The following is a 21,872-nucleotide window of genomic DNA, read 5'->3' on the forward strand; positions in this document are numbered from 1 at the left end:
TCACAGTTTCACAAGTTTCCAGGCTGGCCTCAGGACATTCTTTGGCTCACCTACCTTCATTTTTCCCATTGCAAAAACCTCTGAGCTTTCTTTATTTCCTTAACTAACCTTTTCTATCGCCTGTTGCTAACCCATAGTTTTCCAAATGACCCCTGCCAGAGTGACTGCACTGGAGGAAAAATTGTTCCCATTAATGACCAGGTATGAAAATTGTTGATTTCTACTTAGAACTACATTGGTACTAGGTACAGCTCCGAACTGTTTATCATGCATTTTTCATTTTGAATTCCTACAACAGTCCGGAGATGATTATATATATGCCTATATATACACACACACATCAAATATATCAAATACATTGCAAGTGAGAAATAGGCTTAGAGAGGACCAGACACTTGGCCAGGGTGAAAAAGTAAAGTGCAGGACCCAGGCAGGAAGATTCCAGAGTCCTCCAGCTATTGGCCTCTATTGAAATTCCAAGTGATTGGAATATAGGAATATGATTTGGCTCCTGCCCTTAAAGAACTTAAAACTCGTGTTGGGGATAGGTGAGATTTATACACACAACGCGAGTTAAAATAAAATCAAGAGTCAGCGTTTATGGTATTGGGTTTGGTATCTTTAACCGGTTTCCTCCGGTGCAAGATGCAGATAACAGCACCAACCTCAGGGGGTTTGGGGATGATTAACTGAGTTGAGCACTCGAAGCGCTTAATACAGTGGCAAGCAGCAAGCGTAAATGTTAATATTCAGTATTTTTAAAGGAGGCAGATTGGAGTGGTAAGAATACTGGACAGAGTTGGAAGGCGGGTGGATCCTTGCACCTAAAACTCTCGGAGCCTCGGTTTCCTCCTCCGTAAAATCAGGTGGCGGGAGGGGAACACGTCGGAGAGCAGTGAAGGATGCGGCCGCACGTAGCCTGGAGAACCGAGGGGCGCGGGGCTGAAAGGGTTAGCAACGGTCAGGGGGCGGGTTTGCGGGCGCCGGCGGCAGAGGCCCCGCCCCACCCCGCCCGGGAGGCCCTGGCCGCTCTAGCCCGCGAGCAGTTCCGGTGCCAAAATCCTTCCCTCCCCCGCTCCCCCGGAAGTGCTTTTTCAGGATTCGGGCCGGAGAGAGGCCTTGTAGGCACAGCCGCTGAGGCTCGATCGGCTCCGAAGAGGGGCTCCTTCCCGGGTCGGAGCCTGGGGGTCCGCGCCCGCCGACCCGCGCTCTGTTCCCTCCCAGCGCCCGGGCCGACGGTGAGTGGTCGAGGGAGCAGACTGCGACGGCCGCGGGCGGCGTCGGGGCTGGCGCTCCCGGGCCCCCGCTGCCCGCTCCGGGCTGCGGGCTGCGGGCTGCGGGCTGGGCTGTCGGGGATCGGGGAAGGGGGTTGTCGACCGCCGCGGTCTTCGCCCGGCCCGCAGGGCGGGAAGGAGCGGGCGGCGGGGCCGTGGGGTGGGCGGGGCGGAGCCGGGGAGGGGGTTCCCGGAGCTGTTGTTGCTGTCGGGACTTGAGAGTAAGGATGGGCTGGGCCTCCGTCCACCCGACCCCCTCAATTCTGCTCCCCCAAATCTTCGCGCTGCCTCTCGGATTTGGTTTTCTGAGTTCTACCCGGGGCTGGGAATTTGGACACCAGACTCTGTCTTGGGCTCTAGTTCCCTACTTTCGCGACCTATGGGTCTGTCCTCGGGCTCAGTAATTAGCTCGGGTCCCAGGGGTGTTGTCTTCTCGGTCCCAGGGCGGGGCGATGCCTGTGTAGATGCCGGGGATCTTTTGCAAGGCTTTCCATCCAGACCCGCTAGGGGTTGCCCAGGATCGATTTGGACGGCGCTTGGGACCGGTTCTGGATACGTAGGTCTCAGTGTGGCACCAGCGTGCCTCCCATGATCTTTACTCACTCCAGTGCTTACTCAAGCTGTTGTTGAAGTCACTTCTTAAAAAAACAGCTTGCTAAGGAAAATCAGGAGTTCAGGTAAGTTCCCTTATTTTCTTGCAGACGTAAAAAATGATCCTATTCTGTAATCTGCACTCCTAATTCCTGGCTTTCTGAAGTCACAGTTTGATGAGTCCAGTCTGTGGCTGTTGCACGAATTGATTGCAGAGGGTTGGAGATTATTATACCTCCTTTCTCGAAGTCTGTATACCTTGCTATTTGGAACTGTCATTTCCCTTCAACTTTTAAAGAAAAATTGTTCTCGGTGACTCCAAAGAGGTTTCTTATACTGTTACAGCTGTTGCTGCAGTGCAGAGAGGTTCACATAGGTGGGCAGAGGTGTTTTGTTTTATGGGTTTTTTTTAAACAAAATTTTTATTGTGAGATGTTCACTTCAGATAAATTGAGCATTTCCTAGAAGAGAAAGTGATGTAGGTAGTTATTTTTAGTGAACAGATTTTAGGTAATAAACTCCTCCTGAAAGGTTTGTAGGAAATAGAATTTTCCACATTTGATAGTGGTTTTTGAATTATGATTTTAAGGGAATGCAGATACTGCAAATGTCGACTATCAGTAGATGACTATTGCTTTTGCAGTGTAGACACACATCACCTTTGGGAAACCAGTGCCACCCTCCTGCACTTCTCATCTTGTGCTTATGTTAGGCCTTATACTGTACTATTTTGGGTGCTTATCTCATTCTTTTTCCTCCCACCACTGGAAGGGTAGGTTATATCATGAATTAGGGGAAACAGACTGAAGTGACTAGTGAGCTCCCTTATGCAAAAGAGAATTTATTTCAGGGTTGTTGATCTTCAACGGGCAAAGGGTGGATGATTTTTAAAGTCCCTGGAAAACATTGTGGAGGGAAGATTAGTTGCCCAACTTTCAGGTTTAGATAGCAACTGTAGATTCTTAGCTATTTCAGCTGCTCTAATTGTTTAGAGCATATGATTGGAATGTTGGAATTGAGAGAATCTGGAAAAAGAGTCAAGTTAGATGTGGTTTGGGTCCATACTGAAGGTACGATAGTTAATGTTTTGAAGGGAAATATTTTAAGAATTGTGAGAGCAGAAAAAGGTAACTGGGAAAAATCAGATACCCTTAGGCATTGTAAATTTAATTATGTTCAGGTCAGTTAAACAGATACTGAACATTTGCACTGTAAATTTTGTTAATATTGTTCTAGTGAATTCAACTGATATTGCTAAGTTAGGCATAAAGTTATATTAGGCAACCCTGTTGGAGCAAGTAAAGATACAGCCACAGCAACTCAGCTTCATGTTTCAGCAATAATTTTCTGAGATGTGTCAGAAATCATGAAGAGCATATGAAATATTTAGGCGTGTTAAAATTTTTTTCTGATCGAAGGTTAGTGTGGTGTGCTTCGTAAAACCACCGGTAGACATTATAGGATACAAATGTTAAGTCTTTGGTCTTTAGGAATTTGAATTCTAGAAGGGGATGTCAGATATTTGCATAGAAATTTATAACATATAGAAATGTATGTAAATGCTTGCTACATGAGTGGTTAGACCTGAAGTTTGGAGTTGTATGAAAGGAAAATGGGTTCATTTTTAGCTCGAGTAAAATGGAAAGTGGTGGACGTATGGTCTTACTTATAAAGGTGGCTCTGAAGCTAGTGTTTATTTGGTGAGCACCAGGCTCTATGCTGGTTGCTTTACATATATTTTCTAAGCTTCACAAGAACATCTAAGCATATTTCTTAGTAATGAGGACACTGATCTTTAAATGAGTTCGGTAACTTACCCGACTGTGTAGCTAGAGGTAACTGAGGCTCAATTTGAATCCAGATCTGCCTGGTGCCAAAGCCTGTGTGTTTTCACTAAAGCATGCTGCCTGTCTATCAGCCAGTAACCTGAGTTCAGCATTGCAGAGGGTAAAAGGCTTTTCTAAGACAAACATTTAGGGACTGGGAGTAGGTGGATGAAGAAGGCTTTTCAAATAAAGGGGATGATGTGAGCACAAGTGTGGAGGTGGGAACGTTCACTGTGTACTCAGAGGAAGGTTAATGGACCAGATTGCCTAGAATATAGGATTCATTTTTGGGAATAAGAGATGAGGTTTGAAATTTAAGCTGGAGCTGCATTGTAGAACATGTTTAAATACTGTATTTAGGAATATTTGGGAGGTAATGAGAAGCTACCAAGGTCTCATAGTGTAGTGTGTAGAATGATTTGTTGTAGAAAGCCGACTTTCAATAGAATATAAATACTGGGCAAGGGCATTGGTGTTGGGATGTTTGGGTGGGAGAAGGGATTGTTGAGGGAGGTTTGGAGGAAGTGGAGGTTGAAGATTACACTCATTTTAAGTGCGGGTGATGGCAATGGTGGTGCTATTACTAGAAATATAGGCAAGAAAGTGCATAATGAGATCAGTTTCGAATATGGTGAGTTTTTTTATATGCTTGCCAAACAGTGGGAATGCCCAGAGTTTTTTTGAAATATGGGTTTGTAGTTCGTGAGGGAGAGAGGTCAGTGCTAGGCATATATTAAACATGGGTGTAGAGAATAATATAAATAGATGTACTAGTTAAATCTGTATAGGATGAGAGGGCCAAGGGAGAATTTAGACGGAAAGAAAAAAAACAACCCTTTATTTTAGATGGCATCTGTTTGAAACAGAAGGAAAAGACACTAAATAGATAATTTTATACAGTGGGTAAAAAATTTGATAGTCTGTGTACTGTTCCCTCACATTGCAGATTCTGATGGAGTAGAAAGAATAGATCATTGAAAATCTAATTGGAAAACAATACTTTCTTGCCATTGCTACCAAGAATACCATGCTATCATTACTCTATTTCAGAGAGGAGGAATTATTTCATATTCATTTGGTTCAGAGTGTCAGTCTTTGGTTACTGTAGAGCTGTTTGGTCTTTTGGACGTTTGTTGGCAAGTGATATGCGAGGATTTGGAAGCAATTTTTCTGATACAGTATTCTATTTATTTATATGTATGACTTTCAATTTTGATTTCAGTATCAAGAACCTCTAAATAGTCAAAGATACTTTTTGTGCCCCTTATTACTACTGGCTACTAATAGTGCCTTTTATAGAAAATAGTGTTTAATTACATATTTTTCTTCTAACTCTCTTTTATAAGTACTTTTGATTAACATGAGTGGTTTTGTCTCTAATGTTTGGATTACCCTAGAGGAATAGAATAAGATACTTTTATTCATTATATAATGATACATATATAAGAAGTATATATTTTAACTTGAAAACTAAACTATAGATTTATATAATTTCATGTGGTTTTTCTGTTAATATTTAAATTAAGGGAACTTGTGTATTAATGTATAAAAGATTGTAATTATTTGCAGAATGAGGCTTAGAGTTGTAACTTTTTGAGGGTAAGTTGATGATTTTTAGATTGAGTTACCATGGAAGTGTTTATTTCCTTCTTGAGAGTTAATACATTCCTTTTGTTTTTTAGGAATATGTTTTTCACTCTATCACAGGCACTTAGGAACGTCCTAAGAGACCTGCGTCAGTGATGTTGGAGGCAGGGGTTTTGTGTGTGCTTTGTCTGGGCTGGTTAGCTTAGTTGCAGTGAGCCTGGTATTAATGAGGCAAAGGTCAGGAGTTCCATTTAGCTTCAGTGTGAGTGATGGCCCGGGAGTACACCTCTCACTCCCTCCAGCTGTCCTGGAAATTCCTCGGTTGTCATTGGTCACAAAGGTGACTGGATTAGGATGGATCTTTTTAACCGCTGGAAGAATATTAGAGAAAATTTAGCATAATGGTCAGGAACTCTGACTCTGGAATTAGACAGAGCTGTGTCAGAATTCTTGGTCTGTGACCTTGGGAGCGTCCCTAAACCCTTCCAAGCCTCGATTTCCTCATTATTGAATAGGTTAATATTTGGTTTGGGCATGTCCTACCATTGCTTTTTTTTTTTTCCAAGTGGGGGTTACCTGCTTAGACTCGTGATTCCCAAATGCTGGACTGTGGAGTGGTGTCAGTCCACGAGGTTTTTTCTCTTGTCTAAAGTGCAGTGAGAATAAGTGAGCTTTTCACAGAGCTGCATCGACTGAGTTTAGAAGATAATATTTTTTTCTAAAATTATCTTTTATCATTTTTGGTATAAGCATATTCGTTTTTTAGTGAGGTAATAGTGATGGTAATCGGTAGTTATTTTCTTTTTAAGTATCCTTGGCAGAATAAAAGTTGGCAACTCTGTGTTGGTCCCCCAGTTTTTTGTTTTGAAGATTATGGTTCTGTGAAATCTGAAAATCTTGGTTTGAACAGAACCAGGAGATGAGGGGAGAGTACGCATGCAGCATATTTATGCACATTCAAGTTAGGTTTCGGGGACATTCTACCCTTGATTACCCTGCAGGCGCTGTACTGGGATTCTCACTGCCACTGAATTTAATTTTGTCAAGTTTTACAGTAGTGCTTCTAGCATATTTCAAGGAGCAGTTCAGATTATTTTCAGTTGAGTTCAAACAAATTGCTCCAAATTATTTGTTTAAAGCTCTGTTTCTCAACCAGAGTCCCGGGAGGGAACTGGTGAACTGTGGGGGCTGGCTGGGGGTGCTGCTGTGAGCCATTACTCTGTTGATCAGCCAACAAGATAAATAACTCGCCTTTGACATCGTGTGGTAGAAATCGGCTTTCCTTTTCACCTCTTCTGCAGGATCCTTGAAGCTGGAGCTTCGAGAAAAGCTTTTTTATTTAATATAGCAAGTAAACCTTGTGCACATATCAGTATTCAAAGTGCTTTCTAGAGAAAGAGAATAGTTCACTACTTTGCATAATAGGTTATGTAAGTGGAGCCACAGAAGTCCTCCCGGGGACACAAAACAATTATTAGCATAAGCGCTTATTGAAATTGCATTCTGTAGTCTAGATGAGAAGCTGACTCCCTGGTTCTCTTAAAGCTGGGGGAAAACTTCAGGTGCAAACGTCACCTAAGTGACTTAAATTAAGGCTTAATGTTTGTTTCCTTTGAGTGTTTTTGGTTAGATAATTGAAAAAATTGAGAGTGCTATAGAAAGACTTAATTTGTGTTAGATTGCGTAAAGCAGAATGTTCAGGTTAAGTTGAAATAGCTTAGGCCACCTGTCCTTTAAAGAAAAACTGGAGGTTTGCTGCTTTAGATATTAAGAATGTTACTGTTTTATAGAGTTTTATTTCTGGTACTTAAAAAAATCATACAGAATTCATTTATTTTAACAGTGCTTGAATGTTTCCTCCAGAGTACTCCTAATGGTAGAAATGAATGGTGTGCTCAGAAGTCTAGAGATGCAGCCGAGTGTCCTGCTATAATTAGATTTCACGGTGCCTATAGGGTTTTGTTTTTAAAAATTCATATGATTTTACATTCTGCTATTTCATATATATGTAGACAGTGTTTAAAGTACTGCCAACTAAAATTGGTGCCCCAAGAAGGGGCATATGTTCATCCTGTGGATTTTCGTGTCCTTATGACATGGCTCGTATTACAGTTTAGTAGCACTGTGCTTAAGTATTTAAGTTTGGCTTATTAAAAAAAAAAAATCCTGTGTTCTGATGGTTTTGGTGGGACATAGGGGATGGCAAAGAGTTCCTGACACTTTCTATATATTTCTTAACAGCAAACTATTTGAAATACTACTAAGGAACTGTAGTTTCATAGAAATAAAGTGAGTTTGAGAGGAGATTTAATAAGTTTTAAGATGTTCTTACTTTTATAATTAAAATGATTCAGTTATCAATGTTTCTGGTGTTATAAAAATATAGAACCTGCTGCAATGATTGAAATGATCTATATCTGTAATATTTAATATAGTGGCCCTCATGGCTACTGAACACTTAAATGTGTCTAGTGTTAGAGAGGAACTGAATTTTTAATTTTATTTAATTTTAATTTGTTTAAGTGTGAATAGCCACTTGTGGCTACTGTAGGGTTAGGAAGACAAGAGGGAGAAGAGAGGTTAGGAGTCTTGAAAGATTAGGCAGGGACCCAGCGAGTAGTTTTATGAAATAATGAGTCTTGTTTCAATTTTAAATACCAAGTTTTGTGAAGTATTGTAGAGTTTTAGGGAGTGATCACTAGTCTTTTGGGTTTTTTCTTATGTTGATTTTAAAAATTTACTTCTATTACAAAAGCATGTAGTATAATAAACATACAACTTAAATAATTATAAAATGAAATACGAGATGCCACTAACTGGCTTAAACAATAGAACGCTGCCTCTCTGAAGCCCCTTCGCACTCCTCACCACTTGTGTTCTCAGACATGCTTCCTGCGTAACTACCGTCTGAATTTTGTTAATCATTCCCTTGTTTTTCCTTTTATTTTTAGTGAAAATATTTTTAAAAATCCATTTTCATCTCTCTTCACATTTGGAAGTTAAACTCTATATGTTTTCCTTTATTTTAGTTCTCCCTGACCCCCAACAAATTAGATACTGTTGTTTTAAACACTCTTGCTTTGATTTGCCTGTGTATTTACAAATGTCTTTGCTCATTTCCATTTGCATCTCAGACCTTCTCTCTGGGCTGTGAGTTCATTTTTTTCTCTTCCTGAATATCCTTTAGAGGGTCTGTTGTTGGAAAGTACCTTAGTCTTATTCCTGAAGGTGGCTTTTTTGAGTGTGCATTCTAGGCTAGCAAGTTTTTTTTTTTTCTTTATTATAGATCTTATTTCATTCTCTTCTGTCTTTTACTGCTCTTAAAAAGTTGGTAATTCATGTAATTGTTCCATTATAGATGAGGTTGGCCCTCTTATCTACAGGTTCTGCATCCTTGGATTCAACCACCTATGGATTGAAATACTCCGGGGAAAAATTCCAAAAAAGCAAAACTTGAATTAGTTGCATGTTGGCAACTTTTTACTTAGGATTTACATTATGTTAGGTATTACAAATAATCTAGAGTATACACAAGGATGTGCCTAGGTTATATGCAAATACTACACCAATTTATGTAAGGAATTTGAGCATAAGAGGGTATTCTCTGGGGGATTAGAACGATTTCCCCCTCGGATAGCTGAGGGACTGCTGTATCTGTTGTTTCATTATAGGTAGTTCTAGAATCTTTTCTTTGTCTTTGGCATCCAGCACTTTGATTTTGATATGTCTAGAAGATGGTTTCTTTTTATTTCTCATGCTTGGCATCCACTAAGCTTTGGAATCTGAAGATTGGTGTCTTTCAACAATTTTGGAGAACTTTGGGCCATTTTCTCCTCAGAGTTTATCTTCCATATTTTCGATCTGTAAATTGTATTTGAATGTTAGATCTTTTTTCTCTACCTTCCTTGTCTCTTAACCTTTTGTATTTTCCATTTCATTATCTTTCTGTATTGTGTTCTGGAAAATTAGTGTCTTCTTCCAGTTAGCTAATTTTCGTTTCATCTGTGTTCACCTAGTTTATTGAAATTTTTTTTCAGTTTAACTGTTATATCCATTTCTTTATTGTGGTAAAATGTACCACATAAAATAGAATTAACCCTTTTAACCATTTTAAAGTGTATAGTTCAGTGATATTAAGTATATGCACATGGTGCAACTGTCACCACTATCCATCTCCAGGACTATTTTCATCGTCATAAACTTCATGAAATCTGTACCCATTAAACAGTAAATCCCTAGTCCCCCCCTTACCCAGTCCCTGGCAACAACTATCTTACTTTCTATCTCTATGAATTTAACTATTCTAGGTGCCTCATATAAGTGGATCATACAATATTTGTCCTTTTGTCTGGCTTATTTCATTCAGCATAATGTCTTCAAGGTTCATCCATGTTGTAGCATGTTTATTGAATTTTTAAAAATTTTATTTACTATATTTTCATTTCTAGAAATACCATTCAATTCTTTCTTAAGACTGTCGATCCTTTTTTTTATAGTTATTCCTTTTTTAGTTGCATTCTCAAGATAACTTTTATTTCTTAAAAACTTATTACATATTTATTTTATATTTTGTGTCTAATAATTCCAGTATCTGAAGTCTTTGCAGATATGATTGCTTGTTTCGTTGGCTCTTGCTCATGATGCTGTGCTTTCTTAATTTGTTTTATAATTTATTTGACTGAAATTCTTTAGAACTTTCTCTATATTAGTTTTGCAGAGTGATTCTTAATAGTATATAGCTTAGAGCGTATCAGTAACCCCCTGAGATTAGTATCCTGTTTTCTCAAACTTTTTATTTTGAAATAATTTCAAACTTAAAAGTTGCAAGAATGGTAGTAGACTCCTGTATACCCTTTACCCGTATTCACCAGTTTTTAACATTTTGCCATATTTGTCTTATGGCATACATACACAGTATTATTTATTTTTGTGAACCACTGGAGAATATGTTACATGCCTTTTTAATTCTTAATACCTCAGGGTGTATTTCCTAAGAATAAGAATATTCTCTTATGCAATCACAGTACTGTTATCAAATTCCAGAAGTTTAACATTGACAATTACTTTAATTTACATTCACTTTATATTCGAATTCTGTCAATTTGATCATGTCTTTCATTTGGTTGCCATTTTCCTTTAGTCTTCTTTAAATTGGAAGAATTCCTTAGCCTCTCTTTTTGTCTTTTATGCAGTTAAAAAACACAGGTACATTTTTTTATTTGTTTTGTTTGTATTTATTACAAGTAAGTTATTTTATAGAAAGCTTTTCAGTTTGAATTTGTCTCATTTGATCTGATTTGCCTCATGACTTAATTCAGGTTATTTATCTGTCTTCAGTCAGACTGCTACAAAAGTGATGTGTTCCTCTCAGGATATCATAATTGGATATACATAATGTCCATATGCCCCTCATTAGCGGTTTTAATTTTGGTTGGGGTGTTGTCTGGTTTATTCACTGTATAGTTAACGGTTTTTCCCCTTACAATTAATAAACAATCTGTAGGGAGGTCCTGGCGTTTATTTCTTCAAAATGAAAAGCTAAGTACAGTAATAATATACCTTTCATATGTGCAGTGCTTTCTAGGTTGCCAAGCATTTTTATACAGATGTACCTCATTTTATTGCTTTTTTTGGTTAAAAAATTTGCTTTTATTGCACTTTGCTCTATTGTATTTTTTTTCCCACAAATCAAAGGCTTGTGGCAACCCTGTGTCAAGCAAGTCTATTGGCATAATTTTTCCAATAGCATTTGTTCACTTCATATTTCTGTTACATTTTGGTAATTCTCACAATATTTCACACTTCTTTATTATTATATTTCTTATGGTGATCTGTAGTCAGTGATCTTTGATGTTATTAATGATGTGCTGAAGGCTCAAATGATGGTAAGCATTTTTTAGCAATAAAATATTTCTAAATTAAGGTATGTATTTTTTTAGCCATCGTATATGCTGTTGCACACTTAATAGACTATCGTATAGTGTAAACATAACTTTTATATGCGCTGGGAAGCCAAAAAATTTGTGTGCCTTGCTTTATTTCAAAACTCACTTTAGTGTGGTGGTCTGGAACTGAACCTGCAGTATCTCTGAGGAGTGTGTGCCAGTGTTTTATGACTTAATTTTAATATAACAATAGTACCGCTTTTATAGTTCTGAAAAGTAAGATGCAGAAACATAGCTAACTAATAAGAGGTAGCATTGGAATTCAAACCCTGGTTTTCTTAAGATTCTTTTTCACTAGATACAGCTGCCTTTTAAGTTGCTAGAAAGACTGTTAACTTAGAGCCTGGTCTATGTCTTGTTCACTGTGTTGTCCGTACCTTGGACTGAATAAATAATATATAGACATGAGTTGCTATCTGACTTAAGGCTCTTTCATGGTAGTTGTTCTAGTGTAATTGTATTACTTATTCACATTTTATATATAAATATAGATATATAATATGTAAGTACATATAGGTATATAATATATATAATTGCTTAGAGCTTAAAACTTGTGTGGAAGGTTTTTTTTTTTTTTGATGCTTCGCATAACTCTAGCCAAGATTTTTCAGATTAAATAGTTGATGGATTTGCAGATAGCAAAGAAAATTTGGATTTCTTAAAGGCATTGGGTGATAAAGATTAGTGAGGCAGATTTTCTGGTACCAGTTCAGTTCTTTTTCTGACTTTTAAACAAGTCTTTAAGATTCGAGTGATCAGAGGAAATGATTTAAAGTTTTCCTAAGGCACCTTTTGCATTGATGCTAGAATGTTTGATGTGGTGAATTGGCAGAAGCTGGGCCCTATTCAGATTCACCTTTTCTTCCTCTTCCCTCCTTCCTTCTGCATCCCATTCTTGATAAAAGCTGGAGGGACTTGGGCATAGAACCTTGGCTAGAACGTGAATTCAGCCCTTGAAATGGAATCAGTATATAGTTATGGGGCGCCTACTAGGTATCAAAAACCGTGCTAGGTATTGAGGTTAAAATGGTGAATTAAGGCAGATGTGGTTGCTGTCATGGAGCACAGTCCAGAGGCGATGAACTATTACATCCTTTGTCTGTATTAGTCATTCATATATTTAAATTGAACGTAAGTAAGAAAATCTTATTATATCTGCTGAAACTTTTCTGGCAAGGAAGAAAATTTTGAGGACTCTTACTTGATGGGTTATGTCTGAAAACTGTTCAGTTAAGCATATTCTGAAAACTGACTGATAGCTTTAATTTAAACTGAAGCCTTTTATTGAAACCTGACCTAAGTTAAATTACATTCCATATAAAGCCTGCCATTTGCCTCCTATGGGGTTTTGTGAATAGTTACTAGGAGCAGTGTCTTGGAAGTTATATGTTACATGGCTCTTTTACATTCCCTTGTCTCCCACCCTGTCAGAAAAGCTTATTATTATACATGCAAGTGCATGGATTTTTTTTTTTAACTTTTATTTTGACTTACAGACTCATAGGAAGTTGCAAAAACAATAGGGCCCTATGTACTGTTCACTCAGTTTCCCCAGTGGTGACATCTCATATAACTGTCATACAATGGGGAAGCCAGGAAATTGACATTGGTACATTACTGTTAACCAGACTACAGACCGTATCCAGACTTCACCTACATTTCTGTGTGTCTGTATGTAGTTCTGTGCAGTTTTATCCCATACACAGTTTTTGTAACCACCACCACATTCAAGATACAGAACTGTACCATCCCCACAGAACTCCTTAGCGCTGCCTCTTTATGTTTATAACCCGTCCCTCCACTACTAGTTTTGTCACTTTGAGATTTACATGAAAGAAATTATAGTGTGTCCCTTGAGGCGCATGTTTTTAAAATATAATTTGTTTTAATTCTAAACATAAAGTAACGTTTCAGAGTGGGTAGATAATAGAAAAAACAGATTGTGAATCTACCACTCCAGTACAGTCATCATTTGGGTTTTTTTTTTAAAGCTCTTTTCATGTGATGTTTTATATCATATTTATAGTGTATGCTTAATCTCGTTTGCTTTTTAAACTTAACATTATATTAATATTTTCTGTGACCATCGTACTTAATTTTTGCTATTATAAGAAAGGTTGCAAAAAATACCTAAAAACATACATTTTTCTTCATATTTTTAGTTATTTCCTTATAGCAGATTCCCCAGATGTATACTGAGCCAAAGGATATGAGGGTTTATTAGTGTGGAGATTAATTGTTTTAGTGTATTAGTGTAGAGGTCAAATTGTTTTTCAAAAGGATGGTAGATGGTATGACTGTTTAACTGTATCTTTGTTAGATTGAATATTAGTGTTACTTTCCACCCCCAACTTAATAGGTGAAAAGAGTACTTCATTTTTCTAATTTTAGAGTGCATTTCTTTATGTAACAGTTTTCCCATGAAGAATAAAATTGATTGTAATGTCAAAATGACATGAACTTTTTAAAATGTGATTTTGCTTTTAAATAATTTGGTAAAGCATTTTAATATCTATGTCAGTGTTCAACAGTTCTGAGCAGGAGGTGGAATCACCAGACCCTTCTCTTGACCTCACCTGGAACCTCTTCAGTTTATAGGTTTGTTACCCACAGCATGGTTGCCGGTTTCTGCTTTGCCTCTCCAGTCTCTGCCATTATCTCCTCCGCAGCCTGGAGCTTTGACCTTTTCTTTGTTCCCTCTTCAGAGAGCAGCTGCTCCTCCACTAGCACCGCACCAGCACCTCATTCCCTTTTCCTTCTTCCTTGTCAGTTGTGTCAGCTGTAAGCTCACGCTGATGTGTCAAGGCATTACCATAATGTTATCCCTGCAGTTCAGTGTCACCCTGGAACCTGCAGTCTCCTGCGGCTCTTCGGGGCTCTTAGGAGTATCAGACGTCTCTGCCTTTTTGATGGCCACCAGGGAACTTCTGTGGCTCATCATGTATGGAGTATGTATTAATGCACCCGAATACAGAAATAACAGTAACAAGGAAATTGCACCCCCCCCCCATAAGGTGAAGATATTTTTTATGGATGGGTCCTTTCATTAGAGTTCTGGATTTTTTTTTTTTTTTAGCATGATCTACATTCATAAGGATCCAACTTGTCTGTTAAATATCCTAGTTGTATCCCTTTCTAGTAGAACAGAGAATTTAAAGCCACTTTTAATGTATTATATAAAAATTTCTACAGTTTTATGCTTACCCTCTATTCTTTTTAAGCTGTTTTACATACACCTAACTCTGTAACAACTTTAAAAAATAATTAGCCTTTGAATTTTTTTGAACTTTTCGACATAATTTTCAGGGAAACAACCCCTTTCACTCATAATTCATCCGTTTACGTAATCTTAAATTACATAACTGCAGTAACAAGTACAGTTGGCATAGATGGATTTGGGAACAATCCGCTGGCTCCTGTTAAGCGTCTGGCTCACTGGGTGAGAGTAGAAGGGTGAGCACACGTTAAGAACGTGGTCCGCTTAGAGGACTGCCGGGTGCAAGTGGTCAGCCTGTGATGGGCATCAGGGAGTGACGTATGGAGGGACTGAAGCCTTTTATTTCTGTAAGTTGATAAAGTAGAGGTCTATTAAATGAGTTTCTACTGAATTATCCAAATTTCCATTTTATAGAGGAGAACAGTGAGGCTTCCAAGTTAGTTCAGTCAGATTCCCAAGGTCAGGCAGGTTAAAGTGGTGGAGCCCTAGGATTTGTATCCAGAGCTGTGTCAGGTTCAAGACCAGCGTGTTGTCTTACCTCCTGTGCAGGTGTTGGATGCCTTTCAGGTCGTCCTGTTTACCCAGTCATTAAATACTCGAGTGGCCTTCAGGTCATGTAGTGTTTTTACGGTTATCATCCCACATCGTGGGCCCTCCATTCATTTTGCTCCTTAGTCTTTCTTATGTACTGTGTAAAAAATGAGGGTGCATTCTAATGTGAAAATTAGGCTCATAACATAAGCATTTGTTTTTGTTTTATATTGGCTGTGTACATGTGAGGACTATGACTAAGATCTTGCAGTGTTGTAGCTTCCGAGGTAGTTATGAAGTAATCCAAGAATGTAAAGGGTGAAAATGGAGAACACAGATAGAAACTTTGCTCTTCCTTCTGTTAAGTTTCCTTCTTAGTTTGGGATCTGATCAGTCATCTTTATCTGTGTCATTTCTTATTATGTCATGAAGCATCAATTGAGTGATTAGGATTTAGAGAAAAGGACATATATACGTACATATATATGTGTATAGTAATTCATTAGTGTCTTTCTGTCCTTACCCAGCACGCACAAACCTTTTCCAGATAAATGTGACATTTTGTGAGTATTTAGATTGTGGTATATATTTTTAATTTGCATCTTGCTTTTCTAGAACATTTCTTTAAAAAACTACTTTATTTCCATTAATTTTCAAATGCTAGAATCCAAAAAAAGTTTTCCCACAAAATAAAATACATTTGTTACATAATAATTCATTAGATTTTCTATTTTTATTACTGAAGACTGTAACTATAGCTGGAGCTTTTGATCACTGTAAGATAATTGTTACCATGTTGAGTTTTAATTCCAGTCCTCCAAAAAGAAATTTAGTTATTTTAGTTAGTATAAAAAAGCTGTATTTCAGGCAGTATATGTGGCTTTTAAGCTATTTAAATCGTGAAAATGGCTTAAGGAACTCTTAGCTCTACCTTAGGACTGAAATCCATTGATAACAATTTAAATGTTCATTTGTGTAGTTACTAGTTCCTAACTTTGGTATGATTATGATTAATATTATTAGCAGTCCTCTTCAGTTGAGTTTATCCAGTACCTTGGACACTCTTAAGCCACAGTAAATAGTTTACTGGTATATATAAAATAATGTAGAATAGAATTTTTCCGTTGATAACATTCTTGTCCATTTTTGTTGTAAATGTCAAGATATGTAAATTTCACATATTAATTTCTGAGACACTTTTTACCTCCTGCTTTCTAGAGGATGACTATTTCATGATCTTTCTTTCTTTTTTCCCTCCCTCCTTTGTTTCCTTCCTTCCTTCCTTCCTTCCTTCCTTCCTTCCTTCCTTCCTTCCTTCCTTTTCTTTCTTTCTTTCTTTTCTTTCTTTCTTTCTTTCTTTCTTTCTTTCTTTCTTTCTTTCTTTCTTTCTTTCTTTCTTTCTTTCTTTTTCTCTTTCTTTCTTTCTTTCTTTCTTTCTTTCTTTCTTTCTTTCTTTCTTTCTTTCTTTCTTTCTTTCTTTCTTTCTTTCTTTCTTTCTTTCTTTCTCTTTCCTTCTTCCTTCCTTTCTTCCTTTCTTATTAGTTAATATGTTTGAATCTGGCAAAGGAATATACTGATTTTTTGATATGCCAGCTAGCATTCTTCATTTACTGAGGTATGTCCTAGACTTCAGAGGACTGTAATTGGTTATGAGAACAAACCTTTGGGCTACATAGTTTGATTTTTTTTTTTCAGCAAGTCAGTACATCTGTAAAATTTAAATTGTACATAGTGATATAGCTGTGTGTTTAGATGGCAAAGTCATAATGTCATAGTGTTGTTAACAGGAGACCCCCAAAATGATTTTTTTAACAAAGTAAATATGATCTTATTCCTAAATGTAACTGTTATGTACCCTCTTTCAAGATTTTTATTTTCTATTTTTCTGTATTTTTTTTAATCTAGCAGTCAGGTTGTAATAAAGTTGAAGCAGAGAAAGAGGGAACCAGATTAGTATTAGTTGCTGTTATATTAATTGTTCTCTTTATCTAGTGGCAAAACTTAAATAGTAACATTTAAAAATAAGCTTGAAATAGTTTGAATTGCTTCTTTCAGTTTCTTGAGTTTTAATTATTAAGAGACTGCTTTTTCAATCTTACTTGTAATTTAAGAGATAAAGAGAAAAATTCTATTAGAAAAATGGTATCTTAAAAGTTTTTTTGGCATTTGAAACATTGCCCACGACTTTGTCCTCCCCTTCCCCTTGTTTTTTAACTGTCTTTTGAATTCTAATGGTTTTGACACTTCCCAGTTTCTTTACAAAATATTTCTGGTGCATGTAGCCATTTGAGATCTAGACTCTAACCAGAAATTCCAGCCAGATTGTTTTTTTCTTTTGGTGAAGCATGGTTTTTAGAGTGCTGACAAAATTACATTGCACCAATTTTATTTCGATAATAAAGGTTGCTTTGGGTAAGATAAATTCTTCACCTGTTTCTTCACCTATTAGACTTTGCTTTGATTGATGCAGAGTTGTCATAGTTGTACCTCTTCTCACTAAAGAGGAAATGAATCCTCTACTGTGGCATATAGGTTATTGATAACCTCTAGTAGCTCAGATTCTCAGTCCCAATTAACATTGCCTACAGGTGAGGAAAGTGGAACTACTTATGCATCAGAGAGAATTGTCTACATTCTTTAACAAAATTTTAACTTACTCATTTTTAATAAAAAGATAGTATGTGTACATGATCCAAAATGTAAAGGAGCAAAAGGGTTTGTTGTGAAAACAGGACTCTCTTTCCACCTCCCTGTCTACTAGGTCCCCTCCCCTGAGGCAACTGCTGTTTGTAGCAAGTTTCTTCCTATGTTTACAACCATATCCACTCTTGGCTGCATAGTATTCATTGTATTGAATATACTGTACATTCTCTTTTTGGTTGATATTTAGCTTGTTTCTTATCTTTTGCATTTATAAATAACGCAGCAGTGGGTATTGTATACATATAAACGTCTGTGCAAATCTGTCAGTGCTTTACATTTTAGACACGGAATTTCCATGCCAATAGATACATGCATTAAAGATTTTGATAGTGCCAAATTATTGTTCTTGGTGTATTCATTTCTAAAGTTAGAATATTACTTTTGCAAAAAGCATATTACAAAACTGTGATCACTAGTTGGTAATATTCTGTTTATAACCAGGTTTATTGTCTTCCTTTTTATTAATTATGTGGTTGTTAAGCATGGTTCACTCATGTTGCACAAGCTACTAGCACTAACTTGTTTACTTTGTCAAAAATGTATTTTTTTGACACAACATTGTAAAATGATTATAAATCAATAAAAAATGTTAAAAAATGTATTTTTTAATTACTAGCAGTCACTGTAATTTTACCCTTTTATGTAGATAGCCTCTATTTTGTTAAATGAATTGTTTAAAAAAGATTTTGGCTAGAGGATGAGGGTGGAGGAAATGAGGAGTTAGAAAAAGGAATTTGGAATTAGGAGCTTGTTTTTCCAATAAGTCATATAAAAATGGTATTTAACTATATAGGTCAGGCAATAAAAAAGTGTTGTAACCCATTATATCACAGTGTATTTGAGTCACCCTTTATAACTGGTGGAAACTCATTCATCCTGCTGCATTCCTATATTAGGGAACTGGTCTAAAAAAATCTAGGCCCTTGGTTGTGACTTCCATTACCTGGGACGGGGGAGTGGGGTTAATTGGGTGATGCTTGGGGAACAAAATGTCTAGAGGGAGCAGTGGATGAGTTAGGGGTAAAGAGTGAGAAATAGCAATATGAACTTAAGCTGCTTTATTCCTCCCATTTGCTGCTACTCTGCAGTTCTTGGATAGGGTAAGCGAGAGAGCTGGAAAGTGGGGAAGATGAGATTTTCTTTCCCTTTCCCTTAAGTATGTTCCTCTTTTACTAGCCCCTTTCAGGGGATCCTGATTCCTGGGATTCAAGTGAGTTAAGATGAATTACAGCTTGACGGAGATGATGGAGAGGGATGCAGAATGAAAATGCCTGTGATTGTCAGGAAGATTTATATAGTCTGAGAATAGGGAAATAGAATGAAAGAGATTTCCGTGATAAGACAGAGAACCATTTGTATATCAAGTATTTATAGTTTATTCTTTTTTTTTTGGAAGCAAGTGGGTGGGAGGTGTTGAGGGCACCTTAAGCATTGTTTGTGGGGGAGAGGCCAATAACCTCTTGGCTCCATGTATGTTTTTTTTAAGGGTACTCTATAACCATTCTTCCCTCGAGTGAAAACATACACAAAGGGTCTGATTTAAAGAGAATGTTCTGTCTGTTATATCTCAGTTGGTTTAAAGTTGGTATCTGTGCTGGTCTCACTTGAAGTGGTAGCAGTAATTCTCTTCTCTCCGGTTCCATGGTGGAGCAAGCTGGAGTTGACTATACAGCCGTTGTCCTTCAGACATGTCTAAATTTCTCAGTCTATTTATGAGCATCAACAAACACTTTGTGCATACTTCTGCCATGGGTTGAATGGGTCTATTTTCCTTTAATTTAGGTTAAAACTAGTAATGGAATTCCTGAGGTTTTGAGAGGAATCATGTTGGCAAGCTTAGTTTTGAAACTAAAGGCAAATTAAGATACCAAGCAAAACAGGAGACTATTACTTTAGAAAGGGATCTTAAAACTCTGCTGACATTTGCAAACCCAGTGTCTTATATTTATATAAGCTTTAGATAGGAACTGCTATTTTTCTAAAATTGTTGGTTTAAAAATAATTGTTACATTTGTGCATTTTAAAAGTTGCTTCTAACACACTTTGGGTATGCTTGAGCTCAGCCTTTTCAGCAATATATTCAGACATTTGGGCATCAGCCTTTTTGGTCTTATTCTGTCTCAGACCATATAAGATAAATTAAGATGGATTGTGGGTGTCTGAAATTTGATAAGCTTCATTAAAATCTAATATGGTTTAAAATTTTGCTTAAAATGGCCTTTGAACCTGTTAAAATATGCTACCGTACTGGGATTATGAAATTTAGCTGAGCATTGCTGAAATGACAAATGATGGCACTTGTCATTTTGATGTTTGTTCTTTAGTTGTGCTATTTCATTGCCTTCGAAAGATATTAGCAGCATGTACTCTGAAGGATTATGCTAATTAAAAATAGACTTTCCCTGATTGCATCTATTTAATTCTGGCTTTTTTGGTGTATCCCACTAGGATTCGTTTGTAGCCTCAGCTCTTTATGTGAGTTTTACTCATGAGCTTTTTTGAGTGCCTACTGTGTGTTAAATCTCTCTGTATATTTTATTTTGTTATTAAGTATCTCTTATTTTAAAATTTCTTAGGGACAAGAATTAAATTTCTTACATTCTGTAGTAATTCTTCACAGTGCAATGGGATGACTGTTTTGTTATGGTGGGTAGGTACTTAGATACTTGTTTGCCCATTGACCATTTGACAAATGTTTACCCAATGCTTATTCTAGAGGCTGAGTATACCGAGTCCAATACGGTAAGGACTCTTCCTTTAAGTTGCTTAGTATTTGACGGGAGATTCAGAAAACAAGTCAGTTATAGTACCATATGTCATTCATATTTTGACATCATCTTTTGAGAGGTCCAGAGCTCTACCTCTGATAGGGAGGGTATTTGTATTCACTCTGAAGAATGGAAACTAACATTTGTAAAGTGTCTAAAGGTTTCTGTATCAATTTATCCTCCTAAATTCTTAAACATAAGCATGATATCCATTTTGTACATGAGGAAACTGTCTTAGAGAAGTTAGATAATTTGCTGAAGGTCATTTAGATAATGAGTTGTAGAGGTAGGATTCTAACTTAGTATTCTTCCTTTTATACCAGGGTTTCTTGACTTTAGCACTGTTGACATTTTGGACCAGGTTATTCTTGGTTGTAGGGGACTATCCTGTGCATTGTAGGATGTTTAGCAGTGTCCCTAGCTTAATCCCAGGCCAGGAGTAGGGTAAAGAAAGGAGGCACCTGGGACACAAAATTAATCCTCGTGACAGCTGAGGAAGTTCTCCCACACCAGCCTGTTGCTTCTAGGTTTTGATTCAGTGTTTTCTGTTAACAGTATGAGGACTAAATCCCCCCAGGCATTTAGCTGTTCTTTGGGAGCTGAAGAGCAGGGATGAGCAGGAGCTTTTTGTCTAATTTGTCTCTCTCATCCCAGAACATACACTCTGGCGCAAAAGTGACTAATAAGAAATGGCATTTGTAAGTGCTAAGTAAATACCTTCTAAATAGTACGGAGCTTAGAACCTTTAGGTGATACGTTACAGAACAAAGAAACCAGTTGCTTCAAACTAATGAAAACTTGAAGCAGAAAACTTATACATTGAATATACTCAGCCTAATTAACTTTGTGCCTGGTGGTCTAGCACTTAGCTGCTGGCATTGATTTTATACCATTAGAAATTGCATTAATTATTTTCTCATGCCTCTGCTTTAATATAAATATATTCTTATTGTATGGATATATCTATTAATACCTTTTGATTAAGTGGACTGTAGCTGGCATGCTAAACATAATCCAGGTAGTTTGTATAGTTCTCCAGAATGGAGTCTTTCAAAAATGATGTAATAATCTGAATTTCAGGAGTGCTGAGAAACAGTGCCTAACAGAATTATTAATAGTATACTAGATTCAGAGTCTCAAGTAGTAAGTTTTAACTTACATTTAACTTTCTGATAAAACATCACTATTTAACCCATGATAGAACTATTTTTTCTTTTCTTTTTATTTTGGTAGGATTGGAGCTAGATTATAGAAATCCCTAAAAAGCTGGTAGAGTAGGCAGCTCTTGTTATAGGCAATAGAGAGCCTTTAAAGCTCATTGAATAGAAGAGTAATTTAGTAAAGGTAACTTTTTAGGAATATTATTCTGACAACTATATGTATAATGTATTGGGCAGTGACCTTCACAAAGGTCAGTTTAGAGGCTAGGA

At 37.1% G+C, this 21,872-nt stretch overlaps 1 protein-coding gene across 3 annotated transcripts in view; it reads left to right on the plus strand.

Moving 5' to 3' along the window:
- The first annotated feature begins 1,093 nt into the window (after positions 1 to 1,093).
- Positions 1,094 to 21,872, plus strand: part of FRS2 (fibroblast growth factor receptor substrate 2) — a 104,353-nt gene continuing 83,574 nt past the window's right edge. For all 3 annotated transcript variants that reach the window (XM_064491530.1, XM_031463144.2, XM_031463145.2), the window contains exon 1: positions 1,094 to 1,238. The gene's annotated coding sequence lies outside the window, so the exon portion shown is untranslated. The remainder of the gene's footprint in view (positions 1,239 to 21,872) is intronic.

Source organism: Camelus dromedarius, chromosome 11 (assembly GCF_036321535.1).
Source record: "Camelus dromedarius isolate mCamDro1 chromosome 11, mCamDro1.pat, whole genome shotgun sequence".
Classification (NCBI taxonomy): domain Eukaryota; kingdom Metazoa; phylum Chordata; class Mammalia; order Artiodactyla; family Camelidae; genus Camelus; species Camelus dromedarius.